This window comes from Mobula birostris, chromosome 1, assembly GCF_030028105.1.
Source record: "Mobula birostris isolate sMobBir1 chromosome 1, sMobBir1.hap1, whole genome shotgun sequence".
Taxonomy (NCBI): Eukaryota; Metazoa; Chordata; class Chondrichthyes; order Myliobatiformes; family Myliobatidae; genus Mobula; species Mobula birostris.
The window spans coordinates 30,366,260-30,390,298 of record NC_092370.1 but is presented as its reverse complement, the minus strand read 5'-3'; positions in this window follow the sequence as shown (position 1 = coordinate 30,390,298).

Here is a 24,039-nt window from a genome sequence, read left to right as displayed (position 1 = left end):
TTGTGAAGGTCCTTACAATATTCAAAGGAGTATTGTGTATGAAGGTGGGTATTATTGTGATATATTTGCAAAAGATTAATTAGTCCCAAGTTTTCAAACTTCTCTTCCTAAAACCAAACATAATTTTCTCTTGGTCAATAGGATCAGAACAAGATATTTGTGGGTCAAAGATCTCCAGTGAATTCAAGCTTGTTCTTTCCTGATTTTGGTAGGATTCTGGGGAGAAGCATATTGAAAGATCCATAGATTCAATTTGGTCCTGCATACACTGAAACCTGGCTTTGATGTTGGGATGTTACCGAGCCATCTGCGAGGTGATAACTGGCTTTGATTTTCGGATGTTACCGAGCCATGTGCAAGGTGAGAACTGGCTTTGATTTTGGGATGTTACCAAGCCATCTGCAAGATAAGAACTCTGAAGTTTCCAAGCTTGTGTTGCAAAGTTCAAACTCAATGTCCATCTGGTGAAATCAACAGAAGCAACCTGCTGATGGTGATGAGGATAGAAAGGATGTAGATAGTTTTATGACTCTGGTTCTAAATATTCAATAGGAGGATCTCATTGAAACCTATTGAATATTGAAAGGCCTAGATAGAGCGTTAGCGTGTGGCCGAGTGGTTAAGGCGTTGGTCTAGTGATCTGAAGGTCGCTAGTTCGAGCCTCAGCTGAGGCAATGTGTTGTGTCCTTGAGCAAGGCACTTAACCACACATTGCTCTGTGACGACACCGGTGCCCAGCTGTATCGGCACTAGTGCCCTTTCCTTGGACAACATCGGTGGTGTGGAGAGGAGAAACTTGCAGCATGGGCAACTGCCAGTCTTCCATACAACCTTGCCCATACCTGCACCCTGGAAACTTTCCAAGGCGCAAATCCATGGTATCATAAGTCTGACGGATGCCTATTATTATTAGATAGAGTGGGCATGGAGAGGATTTTCCTCGAGTGGGGAGTCTAGGACCAGAGAGAACAGCCTCAGAAAAGAAGGACATCCCATTATAACAGAGATGAGGAGGATTTTCTTTAGCCAGAGGGTGGGGAATTTGTGGAATTCATTGCCACAGATGGCTGTGCAGGCCAAATTAATGGGTATATTTAAAGTGGAGATTGACATTCCTGATTAGTGAGGGTATCAAAGGTTACAGGGAGAAGGCAGGAGAATGGGATTGAGAGGGATAATAAATCAGCCATGACTGAATGGTAGAGCAGATTCAAAAGGATGAATGAAAGATATACTCCTATGTCTTTTGGTCTTCTACTGTATGTGTTATGGTCTTAGTTGTTAATGAGAGCTCTGTACTGCTGTTACATTCAGTTTGTTTTGCTGCAGAGTCAAAGTTTGGAAAACATCAAGATTAATTAAGGTTAATCAGTTCAAGGATCGTTTGCACATGGGTTATGGGAGCCTTTCCCACTCATGTAGCCTAAATCCTGGAGACTGTGATGTGAGCAGTGCACTCTATTCCTGCCAAAGTACAGAAAGTTATAAGCAGCATTCATTCAAGTTTTAAAAAAAAGTCATCAGTAAATACTTGCTGTTGGTTTGTGATCTTGTCCATCAGGTTCTCGTGTTTAATTAAATTAATAACATTATTTTATTGTCTGTGCAATGTGATAGACTGGATATTGGTTCTTGATATCCCTGATGAGATCATTGGTTCCCGGGCAGTCATCAGAAATAAGACTGCTCAATTAGTATTGTGATTAACTCTAGCATGCTTTTAATCAATACCAGGACCTATGCTGCTTTTGATTAAAGCGGCACCACTTGCTGTTCTCCTCCTCCTCTGAAAAATCCTTAAAACTATCTAAAGACCACAAGAAACAGGAGCAGGTTTACCCATTCGGCCCATTAACCCTGCACTGCCATTCCACCATGTCTGATTTATTATCCTTCTTAACCCTATTCTCCTACCTTCTGCCCATAACCTTTGACATCCTTACCAATCAAGAACCTCCACTTTAGATATTTCCAGTAACTTGGCCTTCACAGCAATCTGCAGCAATGAATTCCACAGATTCACCACCCTCTGGCAAAGGAAATTCCTCCTTATATCTGTTCTAAAGATAAGTCCTTGTATACAGAGTCTGTGGCCTGGGATGCTGGACTTCCTCACTATAGGAAACATTATCTCCATGTCTTTCCTAGGTACCTAACATAACCTGAAGCATACTTGTAAATGAAGATAATTTTGTGACAATAAAGTAGAGAACTCCAATTCCAATGAAAAGTCCATGATCTTTAACATGGCATTAACTCTGTTCCCTCTGCAGAGATGCAGGCCAAACTGCTGAGTATTTACAGCATTTTATGTCATTATTCCTGTTAGAGTGATTGGCTACATCACTCCCATGCTATTTTTTTCCCTAAACATCTTTTCTTCAATCCTATTGCAAGTTTTTATGGGTAGATTTCTAAACTCCTCACTATTTCTGCTGGCAAAGTGACTGATTAGCTGCTTGAGAAACGTTAAAAGATTGTATTACAAGTTTGCTGTAACTGGCTGCTTATTTTCATTCCCCCTAATGAAACACATTCCACAAAATTGCATATTTCAAAACCAAATGTTCCTGCCATTTTGTTAGCAGCACATAAACAGCAGTGAGAAACAGCTACTTAGCCTAATTTTTCAGGGAATATGTAAACCATGGTGACTGTAACTTGCTCCATTCAATGATGAATGACATTTGGGCAATGTTTCTCCCAATATAAGCCAATAAGTGCAATCTTATTTCTCTTGTTCTCTTTTTTAAAGCAACAATTGCCCTATTAAAAGGACTGAAAACACACAAAACATTTGCATTCATTAAAAGCAACTAAAATGCTCAATAAATACATAAAACATTGAAATAATCTAAACTAAATGAAATTTTACAGAGCAACAGAGATGTTATTTGGTTAAATGATGGGGTCAGCTTGCCATAGTAAAAATCTGAGTGGCCATGTGGGAAGTGCATCTAAGCCTTTACCTAACACCCTTGTTCCATCCCTTTGTCATCGGCACCTTCTTGTCTTGGACATGTCTGTTTGGTGAAGCAGGGTTGAAGTCTGGAATGAGTTGAGTGGTAAATAGCTAACAGTGGCATTTCTCTATGGAATAGCAGCTCAATTCAACCAAATGTGTGCATTGTTTTCTGGTATTCCCACCACAACTCTTGTAGGAAACTAGAGGAGGGCCAAAATTGCGAGGCTAGACTATACAGCTGTGGCTAGTTTCTAAGTGCAATTGCTATCTTTTTCATATTTGGTCTATCTCTATCAAGGGAATGCTCCTTAATTCAAGTATGTCCTGTTTATTTAACCTCTCTGGTAACCAGAGTAGGTTTACTGGTTTAATCTGGTTTTATGAGTTTGAGTACAGAGAGGAAATTAAGAACCTGGTGGCATGGTGTGAAGACAATAGCCTATCCCTCAATGTCAGCAAGATGAAGGAATTGGTTGTTGACTTCAGAAGGAGTAGCGGACCACACAACCCCATTTACATCGGTGGTGCACAAGTGGAACAGGTCAAAAGCTTTAAGTTCCTCAGGGTCAATATCACAAATGACCTGACTTGGTCCAACCAAGCAGGGTCCACAACCAAGAAGGCCCACCAGCCTCTTTACTTTCTGAGAAACCTAAAGAAATTTGGCCTGTCCCCTAAAACCCTCACTAATTTTTATAGATGCACCGCAGAAAGCATTCTTCTGGGGTGCATCACAACTTGGTACAGAAGTTGTCCTGTCCAAGACCGGAAGAAGCTGCAGAAGATCGTGAACACAGCCCAGCACATTACACAAACCAATCTTCCGTCCTTGGACTCACTTTACACCGCACGCTGTCGGAGCAGTACTGCCAGGATAATCAGGATCCACCCAGCCAACACACTTTTTGTCCCTCTTCCCTCCGGGAGAAGGCTCAGGAGCTTGAAGACTCATACGGCCAGATTTGGGAACAGTTTCTTTCCAACTGTGATAAGACTGCTGAACGGATCCTGACCCGGATCTGGGCCATACCCTCCAAGGATCCGGACCTGCCTCTCGGATTTTTTTGCACTACATTACTTTCCCTTTTCTATTTTCTATTTATGATTTATAATTTAAATTTTTAATATTTACTATCTATTTGTACTCCAGGGAGCGGGAAGCGCAGAATCAAATATCGCTATGATGATTGTACGTTCTAGTATCAATTGTTTGGTGACAATAAATTATACAGTATAAAGTATAATCTAATCAGCCATTTTAAAGTTTTGGCTAATCAGAAGATAGATGCTGTTAAAATGGATTCTGTCATTGAGGACTCCTGGAAACTCAGAATATGTCCACACACTGATTGTGAACAGTTTTGGGCTCCTCATCTAAGAAAAGATGTGCTGACATTGGAGAGGGTTCAGGGGAGGTTCACAAGGATGATTCGAGGAATGAAAAGGTTATCATATGAGGAATGTTTGATGGCTCTGGGTCTGTACTCGCTGGAATTTAGAAGGATGAGGGGTGATCTCATTGAAACCTTTTGAATGTTGAAAGGCCTAGAAAGAGTAGATGTGGAAAGGATGTTTCCCATGGTGGGAGAGTCTAGGACAAGAGGGCAGAGCCTCAGGATAGAAGGGCATCCATTTAAAACAAAGATACGTAGAAATTTCTTGAACCAGAGAGTGGTGAATTTGTGGAATTTGTTGCCACACAGCTGTGGAGGCCAGGTCTTTGGGTGTATTTAAGACAGAGCTTGATAGATTCTGATTGGACACATCATCAAAGATAACAGGGAGAAGGCCGGGGAGACGGACTGAGGAGAGAATAAAAGGATCATCCTTGATTGAATGACAGCAGACTTGATGGGCCAAATGGCCTAATTCTGCTCCTATGTCTTATGGTCTTATGTCCCAGTGCTTCTCTCCAACTCCATAGGAGTGCCACTAAATGGCAAAGTGCCAGGAATACCATAACTTATTGGTTAAGGTATTGCCCTAAGCTAATGAATGTTATTCCAATAAATCTTTGTTTTCTTCCTTTTTCATTTTTTACACTTTCTTTTTGTTGCATCCACTTTGTCCCTTTCTTTTTGTCAGAGTATGCCTCTGCTGTGGAAACCAACTATGGAATCCAAAGCCAATGTCTTTCTAACAATCACATCAGCACATGAATGAAGGACCAGTAACACATTTCCGAATCAGAATGGTAGCCAACTTGGAATGGAACCTGCAGGCAGCAGACTTACTGTGCATCTGCTCCTTTGACCTTGTTAGTGGTAGAGGTCAAGGGTTTGGGATAGGCTAGGTGGGTAAGCTACAGTGATCGATAGTGCACAGTGTAACTACCATGTGTGAATAGTGGAATGAATAATTGTTCAGTGTTGTTGATAGGATTCCAGTTAAACAGCTTCCTTTGTCCTGGATGAACTATTGCCTTTCATAGTTTGCCACAGTCCACTGCAAATTCATGTTGTAGTTCCAAGAGAGCAGGAATAAAAAGAACAAAATTTGCATTGGCTTTTAACGTGCTGATAATTTGTCCAGAAGGTTGTGTCTCATCTGCATTCTCAGCTGGATTCAAATGGACGTCTATCTCCTGCATAGGTGGACGTTACACAAAGCAGAGCAATTAACAGTGAAAGGAGAAACACAACAGATTCTGCAGATGCTGCAAATCCGGAGCAAATCACGCAAAATGCTGGAGGATCTCAGTCTTCCATCCTTGGACTCACTTTACACCGCACGCTGTTGGAGCAGTGCTGCCAGGATAATCAAGGACATGGCCCACCCAGCCAACCGACTTTTCGTCCCTCTTCCCCCCGGGAGAAGGCTTAGGAGCTTGAAGACTCGCGTGGCCAGATTTGGGAACAGCTTCTTTCCAACTGTGATAAGACTGCTGAACGGATCCTGACCCAGATCTGGTCCGTACCCTTCAAATAACCAGACCTGCCTCTCGTTTTTTTTTTTTCGCACTACCTTACTTTCGCTTTTCTATTTTCTATTTATGATTTATAATTTAAGTTTTTATTATATTTACTATCAATTTGTACTCCAGGGAGGGCGAAGTGCAGAATCAAATATCGCTGTGATGATTGTACGCTCTAGTATCAATTGTTTGGCGACAATAAAGTAAAGTAAAGCATTTGTGGAGAGAAATATAGTGTCAATGTTACAGGTGGAGACTCTTCATCAGGACAGTGAAAATGTTACCTCAGGTTTCCATGAGTTGTACCATTGATGGAAAATCCAGTGTGTTTAATGGAATACCCCAAAAAATGCCAGGCAATTATACTTTTTTTTTATTACAGAAATTAGTAATATGATTTTGTATTTAATTGCTTATTAACCTTTTTTGATAGACAAACTACTTGGTTTAATACCTGTTAAGTAAGCTAAAAATGCAAATACATTCAATGCTTGCAAGCTAAAATTCACACAGTATAAGAGCAAGAACTGTGTCCCTTTTGATTGGTTCATACTTGTATTGAATAGCTGTTCCACAGAAGTAAGGGATCTATGGTACAAAAGGCGATCGATCCATTCAAATGGCAAATCTATAATTCTATAGTCCTTTTCCTAAATTGAAATTGAGCACCTTTCACGGGTTCTATGACTCTGTTGTGTGTTCCTGATTTCACAATTGCTCATTAGCTTGTCAAACAATAAAGTATGAATAGTTGTTGGGGATTAGAGAGCAGACATTCAAGAGAGTAAAATGTGATTTGACATACACTGGGTTTCAAGTAATAATACTATTTGCAACACTGTTTTAGAATATTGCTGTATGGACTGTGACTGACCCACGTGGATTTGGACAGCAACATCACATACATTACTTTTATAGATGGAGAGTTTAAAATATTGACATTTTTTATTATTTAGGCTCCATTTTTGTATAAAATGCCAAGATTGTTGTTAGGTTCTACCTCAATTTTGTGCTAACCTGTGCTGAAGTTGCTGACAGACCACATTTTCTTGAACTGATGTGTAAATATTAGAACAAACAAAAACCTCAAATAGATCAAGAAAAGTAATAGAAGATCACTGACCTTTGTCAAGACAAGTCACTCTTACAGACTCTTATCACAGTATTTGGCCCCTTTAAATATACAGTAGGATTATACATATTATGGAAGATGGAGAAGGCATTCTGGACCTTTGAGCCTTTTCTACCATCCATAAATTAATTGATGATCTTCAATCTCAGCTAATTTTCTTGAACTCTCCTCAAGTCTTGTGGGTCCTTCAATGTACAGACATGGTCCAAATGTTGAATTGACTGAGCTTTTGCAGCCCTTTGAGGAAGAACACTTCAAGAGTTGTTAGGTTTACCACCTGCTGAGATTTTTACTTATGTCAGTGATGAATGGCCATCTCCTTCTTCTGCCACTGAGCTCCACTTCTAGACATCTCAGCCAGCCGAAACACCCATGCTGCATCCACCTTGTCAGAATCCATAAAAATTTTGTAAGTTTCAGTGAGAGCACCTCTCATTTATCTCAATGGCAGAGATCATTTCAAGGTCCTAGAGGCAGAAGACAGATCAGCAGCAGAAAGCTTAAAGTGGAGAATTACTCTGATAATTTCAAGATCCTAAAAGGCAAGGGGTAGAATAACAACAGGAAGCTTATGATTGATAGAACTTTTCAGAAAAGCATTACTTATTGGCTAACTGTGAGACACATCAGCCAATAAAGGAGCACAGGCTCTAGCATAGCAGCCATTGTAGAGCGGCCAGTGTTGAAGTGGCAAGTAAAGAGACTGGCTTGCGAGGTGGAGGTGCAGGTAAAGTTCTTGCTTTGTCATAGAGCACTCAGGTGACAATTAGAGCAGTGGTATGGACCTCCTGCAGGGACAATGGTTAGAGCTTCGCTTGTTGGAGATGGTCATTGCCTGGCACTTGCATGGCTTCAATGTTATTTGCCACTTGTCAGCCCAAGCCCGGATATTGTCCACATTCTGCTGCATTTGGGTATGATCTGCTTCACTATCTGAGGAGTTGTGAATAATGCAGAACATTGAGCAGTCATCTGCGAACATCCCCACTTCTGATCTTCTGATTGAGGGAAGGTCATTGATGAGGCAGCTGGAGATGGTTGGTACTAGGACACTTCCCTGAGGAACTCCTGCAGTGAGTTGATTGACCTCCAATCACCACAACCATCTTCTTTTGTGACAGGTATGATTCCAACCAGCCGAGTGTATTCCCCCTAATTCCCATTGACTCCATTTTAGCTAGGACACCTTGATGCCATACTCGGTCAAATGCTGCCTTGATGTAGAGGGCTGTCACTCTCCTCACCTCACCTCTGGTATTTAGCCCTTTGGTCCTTGTTTGGACCAAGAAGCTGATGAGGTCAGAGTGACCTTGACGGAATCCAAACTGGGCATCTGTAAGCAGGTTATTGCTGAGTAGGTGCTGCGTGATAGCACTGTTGATGACTCCTTCCATAACTTTGCTGATGATTGAGAGCAGGCTGATAGGGCAGTAATTGACTGGGTTGGACTTGTCCTGTTTCTTGCGTACCGGACACACCTGGCCAATTTTCCACATTGCCGGATAGATGTCGGTGTTGTAGCTGTACTGGAACAGCTTGGCTAGTGGCAGGGCAATTTCTGGAGCACAAGCCTTCAGGACTATTTCTGGGATTTTGCCAGGGCCCACACCCCTTGCAATATCCAGTGCTTTCTGTTGTTTCTTGGTATCACATGGAGTGAATCAGATTGGCTGCATATTGACATCTGGGATGCTGGGGACTTTTGGAGAAGGCCGAGCTGGATCATCCACTTGGCACTTCTGACCGAAGATTATTGTGAATGCCCTCAGCCTTATCTTTTGCACAGGTGTGCTGGGCTCCTCTATCATTGAGGATGAGGATATTTGTGGAGCCTCCTCCTCCAGCGAGTTGTTTGATTGTCCACCACCATTCATAGCAGGACTACAGAGCTTAGATCTGATCTGTTGGTTGTGGCACCACTTAGCTCTGTCAATTATTTGCTGCTTATGTTGTTTGGCAGGCAAGTAACTCTGTACTGCTGCTTGATCAGGGTGACGCCTCATTTTGAGGCATGCCTGGTGTTGTTCTCAACATGTCCTCCTGCACTCTTCATTGAACTAGGGTTGATCCCCTGGCCTGGTGGTAATGTTAGAGTGGGGGATATGCCGTGCCATGAGGTTACATATTGTAGTTGAGTACAATTCTGCTGCTGCTCATGGCCCAGAGCATCTCATAGATGCGCAGACTTTGGTTGCTAAATCTGTTCAAATTCTATCCCATTTAACTCTGTACTAGCGCAACACAACGCGGTGGAGGGTTTCTTCAGTGTGGAGATGGGATTTATTCTCCGCAAATACTGTGCAATGGTCACTTCTACCAGATGCTTCCATGGCAGGCAAGTTGGTGAGAATAAGGTCAAGTGTGTTTTTCCTTCTTTTTGGTTCCCTCAGCATCTGCTATAGTCTCAGTCTCGTAGCCATATCCTGTAGGACCCGACCAGCTTGGTTTGTGGTGTTACTACCGAGCCACTCTTGGTGGTGGACATTGAAGTCCCCACCCAGAGTACTTAATGTGCCCCTGCCTCCCTCAATGCCTCCTCCAAGAGCTGCTCAACACGGAGAAGTACTGATTCATCAGCTGAGGGAGAATGGTACGTGGTAATCAGCAGGAGGTTTCCTTGCCCATGTCTAACCTGGTGCCCCATGAGACTTCATGGGGCCCAGAGTCAATGTTGAGAGTTGCCAGGGCAACTCCCTCTCTACTGTATACCACTGTGACACCACCTCTGCTAGGTCTGGCCTATTGGTGAGACAGTACATACCCAGGAAAGTTGATGGTGGAGTTGGGAAAGTTAACTGTAAGATATGATTCTATCAGTACAGCTATGTCAGGCTGTGAGACAGCTCTCCCAACTTTGGCACAAGTCCCCAGATGTTAAGAAGGAGGACTTTGCAGGGTCAACAGGGCTGGTTTGCCGTTCTCGTTTCCGGTGCCTAGGTTGATTCAGGGTTGTTCGTCCGGGTTCTTTTTTTTCTTTTTAGCAGTTGGATACGACTGAATGGCTTGCTAGGCCATTTCAGAGGGCATTTAAGAGTCAACCACACTGCTGTGGGTCTGGAGTCACATTTAGGCCAGACCAGGTAAAGACAGTAGGATTCCTGCTCCTAAAGGACATTAGTAAACCAGGTGGGTTTTTGCAACAAAAAACATAGTTTCACGGTTATCAGATATTTTTATTGAATTAAAATTCATTATCTGTCATGGTGGGATTCGAACTCACGTCCCTGGAGTATAACCGGGTCTCTAGATTACTGATGCAGTGGTAATTACCACTACGCCAAACCTCCCCAATATATCTCTTATTCAAATTTATAGTTTTTATTACTATGTATTGCACTATACTGCTGCTGAAAAACAACAAATTTCACAACGTATGTCAACGATATTAAACCTGATTCTGATTTTGAGGGTGAGGAAGGGGAGAGGGATTCTGTACCTCAAATAGGCCTTTCAGACATATGCTGAAAAGAAAGACAGAAGTAGCATGAAGATGTAAGTAAAGAGTTAAGTTTTGAGAATCTAGATGCAGAAATGTGTAAAGACCAACGGACTTGAATTGAACCTAAAGGCCTGTGCAAGGTGAGAGAGAAGTGCAACTGCCACATCCTACATGCTGCTTACTAGACACACACTGTCTGGTGTGTGTCACATGGTACTGTCTGAGCCATGCAGCCTCTTCACTAAGCAACAATCTCTAGCAAACAATTCTGAAAGAAAACATTTTCAGACGGTATACTGCCCCCCAACATCCACATCACCACTCCAAGCTTCACCTCACGCCTCCCAGATTCCACATGCTGCCACTTATTCAACCATGATGGCTACATTCAGCAAACATATTGTTGAACACTCACTAACGTGCTTCACGTTTCATTAATGGGCAGGTGGCACATGGTTGGCTCACGCTGTGGTCAGGTGTTACATAGAAACATAGAAAATAGGTGCAGGAGTAGGCCATTCGGCCCTTCGAGCCTGCACCGCCATTTATTATGATCATGGCTGATCATCCAACTCAGAACCCCGCCCCAGCCTTCCCTCCATACCCCTTGATCCCCGTAGCCACAAGAGCCATATCTAACTCCCTCTTAAATATAGCCAATGAACTGGCCTCAACTGTTTCCTGTGGCAGAGAATTCCACAGATTCACCACTCTCTGTGTGAAGAAGTTTTTCCTAATCTCGGTCCTAAAAGGCTTCCCCTCTATCCTCAAACTGTGACCCCTCGTTCTGGACTTCCCCAACATCGGGAACAATCTTCCTGCATCTAGCCTGTCCAATCCCTTTAGGATTTTATACGTTTCAATCAGATCCCCCCTCAAATCATCTACATTCCAACGAGTACTAGCCCAGTTCATCCAGTCTTTCTTCATATGAAAGCCCTGCCATCCCAGGAATCAATCTGGTGAACCTTCTTTGTACTCCCTCTATGGCAAGGATGTCTTTCCTCAGATTAGGGGACCAAAACTGCACACAATACCCCAGGTGTGGTCTCACCAAGGCCTTGTACAACTGCAGTAGTACCTCCCTGCTCCTGTACTCGAATCCTCTCACTATAAATGCCAGCATACCATTCACCTTTTTCACCACCTGCTGTACCTGCATGCCCACTTTAAATGACTGGTGTATAATGACACCCAGGTCTCGTTGCACCTCCCCTTTTCCTAATCGGCCACCATTCAGATAATAATCTGTTTTCCTATTTTTGCCACCAAAGTGGATAACTTCACACTTATCCACATTAAATTGCATCTGCCATGAATTTGCCCACTCACCCAAACTATCCAAGTCACTCTGCATCCTCTTAGCATCCTCCTCACAGCTAACACTGCCACCCAGCTTCGTGTCATCCGCAAACTTGGAAATGCTGCATTTAATTCCCTCATCCAAGTCATTAATATATATTGTAAACAACTGGGGTCCCAGCACTGAGCTTTCCGGTACCCCACTAGTCACCACCTGCCATTCTGAAAAGGTCCCGTTTATTCCCACTCTTTGCTTCCTGTCTGCTAACCAATTCCCTATCCACATCAATACCTTACCCCCAATACCGTGTGCTTTAAGTTTGCACACTAATCTCCTGTGTGTGACCTTGTCAAAAGCCTTTTGAAAATCCAAATATACTACATCCACTGGTTCTCCCCTATCCACTCTACTAGTTACATCCTCAAAAAATTCTATGAGATTCGTCAGACATGATTTTCCTTTCACAAATCCATGCTGACTTTGTCCGATGATTTCACCGCTTTCCAAATGTGCTGTTATCACATCTTTGATAACTGACTCCAGCAGTTTCCCCACCACCGACGTTAGGCTAACCGGTCTATAATTCCCTGGTTTCTCTCTCCCTCCTTTTTTAAAAAGTGGGGTTACATTAGCCACCCTCCAATCCTCAGGAACTAGTCCAGAATCTAACGAATTTTGAAAAATTATCACTAATGCATCCACTATTTCTTGGGCTACTTCCTTAAGCACTGTAGGATGCAGACCATCTGGCCCTGGGGATTTATCTGCCTTCAATCTCTTCAATTTACCTAACACCACTTCCCTACTAACATGTATTTCGCTCAGTTCCTCCATCTCACTGGACCCTCTGTCCCCTACTATTTCTGGAAGATTATTTATGTCCTCCGTAGTGAAGACAGAACCAAAGTAATTATTCAATTGGTCTGCCATGTCCTTGCTCCCCATAATCAATTCACCTGTTTCTGTCTGCAGGGGACCTACATTTGTCTTTACCAGTCTTTTCCTTTTTACATATCTATAAAAGCTTTTACAGTCAGTTTTTATGTTCCCTGCCAGTTTTCTCTCATAATCTTTTTTCCCCTGCCTAATTAAGCCCTTTGTCCTCCTCTGCTGAACTCTGAATTTCTCCCAGTCCTCAGGTGAGCCACTTTCTCTGGCTAATTTGTATGCTTCTTCTGTGGAATTGATATTATCCCTAATTTCTCTTGTCAGCCACGGGTGCACTACCTCCCTTGATTTATTCTTTTGCCAAACTGGGATGAACAATTGTTGATGCCTCTGGTGGGGTGGGTGAAACTGGAAGTATGCAAGAGACCACCAAAGTTGACAGCATTCTTGGAGAGCAGAATCTATCCTCATTTACATCTCCCTTCCTCCTTAATCTTCTGGCTCACAAAATGCAGATGGTGGAAGTGCCCTTCCTTCCCTCCCCCCCCCACTTCCTTCACCACATTATTTCTTTGGAGTTTTTTTCCCATAGAGCTGGAACTACAAATCTGGCAAAAAAAAAAGGTAAAGGAACAGCATTGAGAGAGCAAAGATGAAAACATCTGATGAGACCTGCCGATGGGTTTCGGCCCAAAACCTTGACTGTACTCTTTTCCTAGATGCTGCCTGGCCTACTGAGTTCCTCCAGTATTTCTAGTGTGTTGCTCGGATTGCCAGCATCTGCAGATTTTCTCTTGTTTATGAAGACATGCATCACTTAATTTTAATTTGCAAATACAAGTTAAAATTATAAGACTTAGTGTGCTATAGAGGTCCCCTTAGAGGTGGGAACCACAGGAGTGATCATGTAAAGGTGAAGAGGAGCCCAGAAGGTAGTTCTTCAGATAGAAGGGTCATTCATTAACTCTGGTGCCAAGGACTTTCCTGAAGTCTGGTTGGAGCTGCTGACAAGAGAAGATTGATGGTCATATGCAATGGAACATGGCTTTTGAGAGCAGTTCTGTGACCGAGCCAGAAAAGCTCCAACAACCCACGTTCAATCCAAACCCCTTGTGCTTAATTTGCGTCTTCTCCCTGTGACCACGTGGGATCACTCCAGATGCTCGGGATTCCTCCCACATCACAAAAATGTGCGGGTTGATAGGTTAATTAGTCACTGCAAATTGTCCCTACTGTGTAGGTGATCAGGTGGTGGGATTGAGGTGCGTAACTACCAAAGGAGGCGTAAGGCACTCTTTCTCTCCACTAGCCTGCAGGTCACCCATTGGGCAAGGTGTAGCACCTGCTTAGCCCCCTCATCAGGGTCACGTGAAGTCACTGGAGCAGCTAGTGCATACCACATTTCCTAGTTATGCGACAACTGATGCCAGGCAGGCAAGCCTTGAAGAGTATTCATTATGGCTGGGCTTACCCATCCTGTAAAGACACTACCCCAGAAGAAGGTAATGGCAAACCACATCTGTAGAAAGATTTGCCAAGAACAGTCATGGTTATATATTGGCCACATCATGACACCGCACATTATGATGATGATGGTGATGATGCGCAGGTGATGGATAACATCTAGGGTGTGGTAGTGGTAGTGGGAGGGGTTGGATAGAATGACTGGAATGTAGGGAGAATAACATAGTTTCACACTAAGCCTGACTTGGTCTAAGTTGGTTTTGATATGGTAAACTTCTTCTATGTTGTTTGAAACATGACTCCCTGAAACATTTGGTAATATTTATTCCAGACAACATGTTCAGAGTATTCGTGAAGAGCATGGAGGGTGTCCAGCAAATTTTGGTATATTGCATGAGATTGGCTGTGTAGATATCGTGATATCCTTGTAGATTGTGTATGGAGTGAGTTCTTGTAAACTAGAAGGCAATCTTTGCTCGTCTTTGGAGCTTAAATTGGTATGGCACAGTAGGATACCATGACAAAAAGTATCATCTCTGCTTCCTAGATATCGGATATTGACTACCGTGATGCTTTGTGTGTAATCATACATGAGATGGATATCCAGAGAATGGATTGGTTTTTGGCTATGGTACATCTCAAAGTCCAGGTACAACACCACCACTGCAGTGCAACTAGGATATATCATTGGTGTCTTTGAGTTAAACTGTGAAGGCTAGGAGTATAAAACTTAACATCAGTTATGACATGAGCAGTCATGGGCAATCTTGTCCTGCCACAACTTTGCAGTTCAGTTATGCTTGGAGCATTGGGCACATACCCGTGAGAACCTCTTACTGAATTGCATGTGCATCATACACAATTCCTACTGAGGAAGACTGTTCTCAGAATTCCTTTGTTTGATACAGTCCCTTTTCAAGCCATATCAAAAAAATTGGAAGCTTCCTTTCCCTTTTTCTGCCCATATAGCAGCTTGTCTTGTTTCCTTTGGCCTTTCTTCGTTCTTCCTGGCAGGTGGCTTTCAGGAGAAACGCAACCCATATTTGAAAGCAGCAGGATACTTTAGTTCCCTTGATCTCTTGCAGTCTAGAACCATTACCTGCTTTACTTGAGGCAACACAAAAAGAATTAGTCAATAGTTATGGCACAGGTAAGAAATACAGGTGGAGTCCCTCCCGCAGCCAAATGGATGTTAGATACACGTCCACCAAATGAAGGAATGAGCTCCAATTTGGCAGCATTAATAGTTCAGTTGTTAGCTCAAAATTGTATAGAATTGATTTCATAATCTGTCAATGCTCCATACTTCTGGCGGACAGTTGTTGAAAATGGTGCATGTCATTCAAGTTATAGCGTTACCTCTTTCATTGCAATCAGATACAGAATTGACAGTTATACAGCACTGTATTGCCTAAACATCAAGCATTGCACTGAAAAATTGTGTATCTCTTTGGGCTTGAGGTAAAAAATCAGTGCAATCCAAATGATGCCATGTTATTTAGAACAGGGGAAGCAGAGCTTTGCCTTGAAATGGTTAGCTCATTATTTGTATTATGCTAGACATATCTAGCACTCAAAAATCTTTTCAAATGACAACATGAAAATAAACACATAGCTCAAAGTGGCCAATAATGACATAATTGAAACCTTCAGTTTTTATAACAATAAATGCTTTTCTCATTTACACTTAAGGTTTGCTTCTTTTCTTAATATGTAGCATTTTAAAGATGAGATTATAGTTAGACCAAATGGAAAAGCAATAAAGCAACAAGCAATCTGTGGGGGGGTGGGGGACTCAGTGGGGAGGGGGGAGGGGGATGGGTGAGGAATCGTCAACATTTTGGGTTAAAACTCCGCATCAGGAAAGTAATAAAGTTTGTTGTTGCAACTTAGAAATGACAGATATTCTATTAGATCTTCTCTCTGGGGGGAAAAGCATTATGAGTATGATAGTCTTTGTATTCAGCTGAAATTTGCTGCCCTTAAGTGCTTAGTCTTGTAAATACAAGTGTTCTTTATACTTAGAGTATGTGAGAAATCATTAGGATATTTGAGTGTTTCTCCAGATACAAAGACAAGTAGAGCACTGGAGAAATCGGCACTCTTCTTATTTTATGACCTGAAAGCCACACAGAAAAAAAGATTTTAACAACCAAATTACTTTTACGAAGCTCTGTTGGTAGCTGAGATCACTAGCTGCTTCCTAGCTGGGATACCTAATCTGTATTGATGCCTTAGAGATAGTGGGCTATTGATTTTTCCCTGTCTGTAATCTATGACCATATCCTCAGCTTTTTAGACATCTGTGGTAATATAAACTAGGTTTTCAGTACAACTTCTATCACCACCACAAACTGTGTTTGAGGAAATCTTTATGAAAGTATGTAATCTCAGAGAGACATTTAAGAAAGAATAACAGCATTGCCAAGCTGTTTTCTAATGTTATAGAGTGATCCTCCACTTATTACAGTGAAGAAGAGTGCGAGTCATTGTAACACCGTTTTTTTTATTCGATGACTCTGGAGACAGATAGGCTTTCACAATGCCAATCCTCTTGCAGTTGAAATAAATGGTACAAGTTCACAGCATGGAAGTTCAGAATTGGTGTCATAGGGCAACAAAACTGGTGTTATCTGGCTTTGCCTCCAAGAATTTGAAAATATAGTCCTGCCATGGATGTATTGATAGCAAGGCTGACATTCATCATCCATTCCCAGTCCCCGATAAAAGAAATTCAGACCCAGATTTGAGAAGTTTACAGCACCACTCCAGAAAACATTGGCATGGAACTGGAGTCAAATATTTGCACATTTCATTTCCTAAGAAAACACATTTGCAAGCTGCTTGGGTTTTTATAACCTAAATGGTCATGGTCACTTTTACTGATGGCAGTTGTAATGAAATAACTGACCGCAGCTACCATTTATGTGTATTTTAGTCTTACACTATTACTTATATCATAATATCTGTAGAGAAATACTGTTGTGCTTATTGTACATTGTCATTGGAAGTCACATGTTCAGAATATTATCAAGGTACGTATCAGTGAAAATGGGAATCCTTGTTGATGCTTCCTCCAGGAGGGCCACAACCTTGTTGTGGTTTGGAGGCTTGCGTGCCTCAATGACCCAGAGAGCTACATTGGCTGGAGTCAGGGTCTTGTGCTTTGCCTCTTGATAGGGTCACCCATGCCAAGCGGGTCAAAGGGTAGAGGCCAGACTAATAATGGTCCAGTGGTTCTCCATATTCAGGAGTTCTGCTCAGGGCTAACAACCCTGAGTGTCTACAGAAAGAGCAATAAAGTATCCTTTTAGATCTGTGGGTGGTGGTATTCCTGAGTCTCCACTGGAACCTGCATGCTGACAGTAGTGAAAACTGAGAGGAAGTTACTGGCACAATGAAGGAAGCCCTGATTACCACCAAGATCAAGATCAATAAAGAAGATGGCCAAAGACAGACAGAGATGAAGGACCTTCATTGCTGCCCTAAATGCTAGTGGTGTAGTGGGCAGAAGAGGGTTGCTGGTGCTAGTGCTGAAGTCATTGCATATTATTTTATAAAAGGTAATGACTCGTTTAGAGTGATAGACTTCATTCTACTGAGGTGGCACAGAAAGGTATCTAACAGTTTTAATCTCATTGAAACTGAAAGGCTGTGTCAAGCATTTTACCATGCTACAGTACAATTTTACATGTAAAAGTACATTGGAAAATTCAAAGATGTGTAAAAATATGCTGTAAAATTGCTACAGAATGTGCTGCAGTATACCCAAGGTATGCTAGTTTTCAGTTTAGATTATGTAGTGTTCCAAACAAGTAGATAGTAGTGAAATAGATAAAAACATTCCTTTGGTTTATTTCATGTATTTCTGAGCCTATGTTGCTTTGTTTTTGCATCTGGGCAGAGAAAAGCACTGACTTATTTTCAATGACACAAATGCTTTATTGTGTGCATACTATTAGTGATACAGTACTTATAAAGCACCAAATCAAGGGAAATGCTTGATTCAGAGCATTTTCCTGTAAACTTTTGTTGATAAGAAAATATTTGTTCAGTTAAAACAAGACACGACTGTAGAAACGTCATGGCTGAGTAAAATAAATAAATCAAAAGATGCATATGATTGTCATTTAAGTTCAAAGAAAGTGCAAATACTCATTGTGTAACTAGCTGCGCGAGTCATTGCAAAATGCCAATGCAAAACAATTCAAAATGAAAAGGAATTGCAGCAAGAGCTTTTGATGTGCTCAACAAAAAGGTATCTATAACAGACTCTGTCAAAATAGTCTTAGGAATTCTTTCCAGTTTAAACAGCGAACTTTGTTGTCTAATATTATTCAAACCTCCCAATGCATTACATCTTTTATTCATTTTATTCATTTCCTCCTCCTTGCAGATATCTCAGTGTATATTTAAAATCTGGCATGAAATTACAAAGAGAAACCAAAACCGTCATTAATGAATCTAGGTCACATGATTTTTGTTTTCCCTCAAATAAAGCTTTACAGTCTTAAACACAAGAGATTCCGCAGATGTTAGAAATCCAGAGTAACAGACACAAAATGCTGGAGGAATTCAGCAGATCAGGCAGCAACTATGGAAAGGAATAAAGACTCAACGTTTCAGACCGAGACACTTCATACAGTCTTAAATTCCTTGAAACAACAACTTGTCATGAGAACTAAGAACAAGTAAAATATGTGTGTATCACAAACATAAGGAAATCTAAAGCAGCACACAAAATGCGGGAGGAACTCAGCAGGCCAGGCAGCATCTATGGGAGAGAGTAAACAATCGATGTTTTGGGCCGAGACCCTTCATCAGGGCTTTAGCCTTCAGCGTGCCACACAAAAAGTGCTGAAGGGATTCAGCAGATCAGGCAGCATAGATCTTTATCCTCTTCAGTTTTCTTATTTGAGAATTGAGAGAAGTGTGATACAACTCACATCATTTTAACAAACCAATGATTCAGCTAGAAAGCATCAATAAATTAGAGTTAGTTAAAATTTTAATATATTAAAGGATCCAAAATTTTTCACAGAAGCAATTAACATTCATTCCTGAAGTAAAAAGATATTAGCGCAAATTGAGTGAGTTTTTGGAGTGGCTTAGAATAAGGAAGGCAAAGAGTTAGAGGGAGTAGGAGGGTAATTCTAGAGTGCAGAGCTTCTGCTACTGCAGAAATATCTGTAATTGGTGGAACAGTCAAATTCAGCACAATGCAAAGGGCCCAAATCTGGGGAGACCAGAGATTCTGGCAGATCAGAATGTTTGATAGAGTTACAAAAGTACAGAGGAACATAGCGATGGAGAGATTTAGAAGCAATGATGAAGATTTGCTTATCAAAATGTTGCCCTACTACTTTGAGTTGTTGTTTATTCCATGAAACAAGACATGCAGATGCAAATTCCTCCCCAATGAAGTTGAACAGGTAAGTGAAACTCTGTTCATCATATGAACCAATTTAAGCATTGAAATAAGAATCAGTAAGTATATAGCAACACACATAAAGTTGCCAGTGAACGCAGCAGGCCAGGCAGCATCTCTAGGAAGAGGTACAGTCGACGTTTCAGGCCGAGACCCTTCATCAGGACTAACTGAAAGAAGAGCTAGTAAGAGATTTGAAAGTGGGAGGAGGAGGGGGAGATCCAAAATGATAGGAGAAGACAGGAGGGGGAGGGATGGAGCCAAGAGCTGGACAGGTGATTGGCAAAAGGGATATGAGAGGATCATGGGACAGGAGGCCTAGGGAGAAAGAAAAGGGGGAGGGGGGGAAAGCCCAGAAGATGGGCAAGGGGTATAGTGAGAGGGACAGAGGGAGAAAAAGGAGAGAGAGAAAAAGAATGTGTGTATATAAATAAATAAATAACAGATGGGGTACGAGGGGAAGGTGGGGCATTAGCGGAAGTTTGAGAAGTCAATGTTCATGTCATCAGGTTGGAGGCTACCCAGATGGAATATAAGATGTTGTCCTCCAACCTGAGTGTGGCTTCACCTTTACAGTAGAGGAGGCCGTGGATAGACATATCAGAATGGGAATGGGATGTGGAATTAAAATGTGTGGCCACTGGGAGATCCTGCTTTCTCTGGCGGACGAAGTGTAGGTGTTCAGTGAAACAATCTCCCAGTCTGTGTCGGATCTCGCCAATATATAGAAGGCCACATCGGGAGCACCGGACGCAGTATATCACCCTAGCCAACTCACAGGTGAAGTGTTGCCTCACCTGGAAGGACTGTCTGGGGCCCTGAATGGTGGTGAGGAAGGAAGTGTAAGGGCATATCACGGTGGGAAGAGGAATAGTCCATGCAAGAGACAGGGTGATGGCATGAACATTCACTTCTCAAACTTCCACTAATGCCCCACCTCCCCCTCGTACCCCATCTGTTATTTATTTATATACACACATTCTTTTTCTCTCTCTCCTTTTTCTCCCTCTGTCCCTCTCACTATACCCCTTGCCCATCCTCTGGGTTTTCCCCCCCTCCCCCTTTTCCTTCTCCCTGGGCCTCCTGTCCCATGATCCTCTCATATCCCTTTTGCCAATGACCTGTCCAACTCTTGGCTCCATCCCTCCCCCTCCTGTCTTCTCCTATTATTTTGGATCTCCCCTTCCCCCTCCCACTTTCAAATCTCTTACTAGCTCTTCTTTCAGTTAGTCCTGACGAAGGGTCTCGGCCTGAAATGTCGACTGTACCTCTTCCTAGAGACACTGAATGGCCTGCTGCGTTCACCAGCAACTTTTATGTGTGTTGCTTGAAATTCCAGCATCTGCAGATTTCCTCATGTTTGCATCAGTGAATATCTATTGTGTTTTCTCTCTAGAGAAAAATTATTTCTCCATTTTACAATTAACTTTCCAAATGTGACTGTCTGACTGAAATGATCCCAACCCCATTCACCAACCCTTTTTAATGGCTTTGTTATCGGTGGAAACAATAAAGTGTAATTGATGCTTTCAATCCTTATTCAGGCGATCCAGAATTTTTCATATCAGTACAATCTAAGTCCATCTGAGCAAATAAAGTGACATTTACTTCTCTCACTGTTACAAGTTCTCCAGATTATGGGCTTCAGGAAAAAAAACATCAATACAAAATACCAGCTCAGCAGTTGGTTAAGGTTTAGAATGCTAACTTTCCTTCCTGCATCTTCTGGCATTCTACACTTCTAAATTTAACGAGGAGAACGGGAAGCTAAAACCATACAAAGTACTTGAGTGATCTGTCTCCAGCATACTTGGGGGAGCTTCTGTTGAATTTATAAGCCAAAGTGTAGTGTCTGGTCAAGTGCCTAACCTTTAGCTCCTAATGCTGCTCTACACATTTTACAAAGTTCATTGTAAAGAAAGATCTTGACCTCTCTGATGATTTCTGGGTCTCAAATATCATCTTCATGTATTATTCACTTATCACTGGCATCTGAGGCTGATGTATCATCATTTTGGACTGGTTGATGTTCACAGAAACCTTGTCTCCGCAGGGATAACCAAAAGAATGTACAGTCGATCCCATTGTTTTCAGAAGGCGCAAGTTTTTATTATGTTTGTAAAACAATGATGCATCGAAAGTTGTAAATACTATGGGCCAGGAATTTAATTTTGAATGAAAATAGCACTTTGTGACAGCCCATGTCAATTAGTTCCATGACTATTGGGACAAAGTTTTCCTGTAAATTGACCCACAAGGATATCTTATCAGTAAATGGCACCAGTTATCCTAAAGTAATTTATGGAGTCCGGCACCCTGAGAGGAACTAAGCTATTCCAATGAACATCATGCCTACTTCTCCTAACAAGGAGATGGTCGCTGACTGTCACACATTACTGAACATTGTTGTGCAGCCAGAGGTAAGCTTTCTTTACCAATTGCAATACCTGCCGTACAGCAGAGTTGCCATGCTTGGTTCGAGATCTTGGCAAAACAGCTAGGCAGGAAGAGGTTGCTGCACACAATTATTCTGCCCACAGCTGTTCTGCACGTAGGTGTTCTCTATACAGAAAGACATTGAATGATATCTCATACTTCAACATAAGCAGACATAAATCCCACTTACCAGCAGCAGTACAATTGCACTCAGACATTGTTCCATCCCATCACCTAAAAACAAACCTCCACCAACCTATTAATCAACACTCCAACTTAATGTTCAGATATGTCGATACATGTATCTCACAACTTCCAAACACTTTCAACTGTTCAACCATACAGGCAATTCACACAGGCTCATTACAGCACACTCCTTCCCCAACACCATCTCTCTCACAGAAGAAGGTGGCATGGAACCACAGACTTACCACTGTGCTCAGAGGCTGCTTGTCAAATTGGAGTGAGGATCCTGACAATCAGACTGCCAGCAGCCACCGGGCCAGCAGTCATCCAAGGAATGGAGATGTAATTGAGGATGACTGTAAGCTTGTATTTCAACACACAAAATGCTGGATGAACTCAGCTAGTCAGGCAGCATCTATTGAAAGGAATAAACAATCAATGTTTCTAAATGGCACCCTTCATCTGGACCCCCATCTCTCAGACTTTTGAACAAAAGGGAATAACTACACTCATTCTATTTCTGGTGTTCCTACAACCAATGGTCTCACTTTAGCAACTCTATCTTGTTAATTCATGCTCGCTATATATTGCTATTTAGTTATACTTGCACTTGCACAGTTCATTGTTCATTGATCCTGTTTACAGTTTATCCTCTTTCAACAATCAAAACTTCCCTCGCATCCCATTAAGATTTCAGCTTATCAAAGTGCGCCAATATTACCTTGCCTCTACTCACACCATGACAATAACTAGACAAGTCTCTCATTTCAGACAGCTATGAAGTATCATTGACAGCCCATTGATACAACAGACTATAGATGCTGGAATCTGAAGCAAAAAAAAAACAAGCAAACAGACTGTTGGAGGAAATCAGTGGATTGGCAATGTATTCCATCTCAGTGAGTTAGGCAATGAGGGAACTAAACAGTCAATTTTTCAAAATGAGACTCCTCATCTGAAGTAAAAAATTTAAAGGGAGATAGCAAATATAAAGAAGCTAGCAGAAGGGGTGGGGCAAGAGCGAGCATGTGAGAAGTGCATCCCTATATGGACTAGTGATAAGTAGATAGAGGAGGGAAGAGTGGATTTAATGATAGAGGCAGGAGGTGGGGGCAACAGGGAAGGTGGAGGCAATTGGGAACTTAACATCAAAGGATATACCTTGTATCAAAAGGACATGCAGGAAGGCATAGGTGGTGGTGTGGCTATGTTGGTAAGAGAATTACATCTTTAGAAAGAGGTGACATAGGGTCAGAGAATATTGAACCTTTGTGGGTGGAGTTAAGAAACTGGAATGGTAAAAAAAAAACATTATGGGAATCCTGTATAGGCCTCCAATTAGTAGCCAAGATATGGAGTTGAGATTGCAAAGGGAACTGGAAAAGGCATGTAATAAGGGTAGTGACACAATTGTAATGCGGGACTTCAACATACAAGGGGATCAGGAACATTAGGTTGGTGTCGGATCACAAGAGAGTGAATTTGTTAAATGCCTACAAGATGGCTTTTTAGAGCAGCTTGTGCTTGAGCCTATTCGGGTGTGTGTAATAACCCAGATCTGATTAGGGAGCTTAATGTAAAGGAACCTTTAGGGGACAGAGATCATAATATGATTGAATTCATACTGCAATTTGAGAGGGAGAAGCATAATTCATATGTATCTGTATTACAATGGAATAAAAGGAATTACAGAGGCATGAGAGAGGAATTTGCCAAAGTGGATTGAAGGGGGATACCAGCAAGGATGATGGCAGAGAAGAGGTAGCTGAAGTTTCTGGGAATAGTTCACAAGGCACAGGATAGATATATCCCAAGAGGAAGAAGTTCACAATTGACACAGTAGGCAACTGAGGCCGACAAGGGAAGTTAAGGACTGCAGAAAAG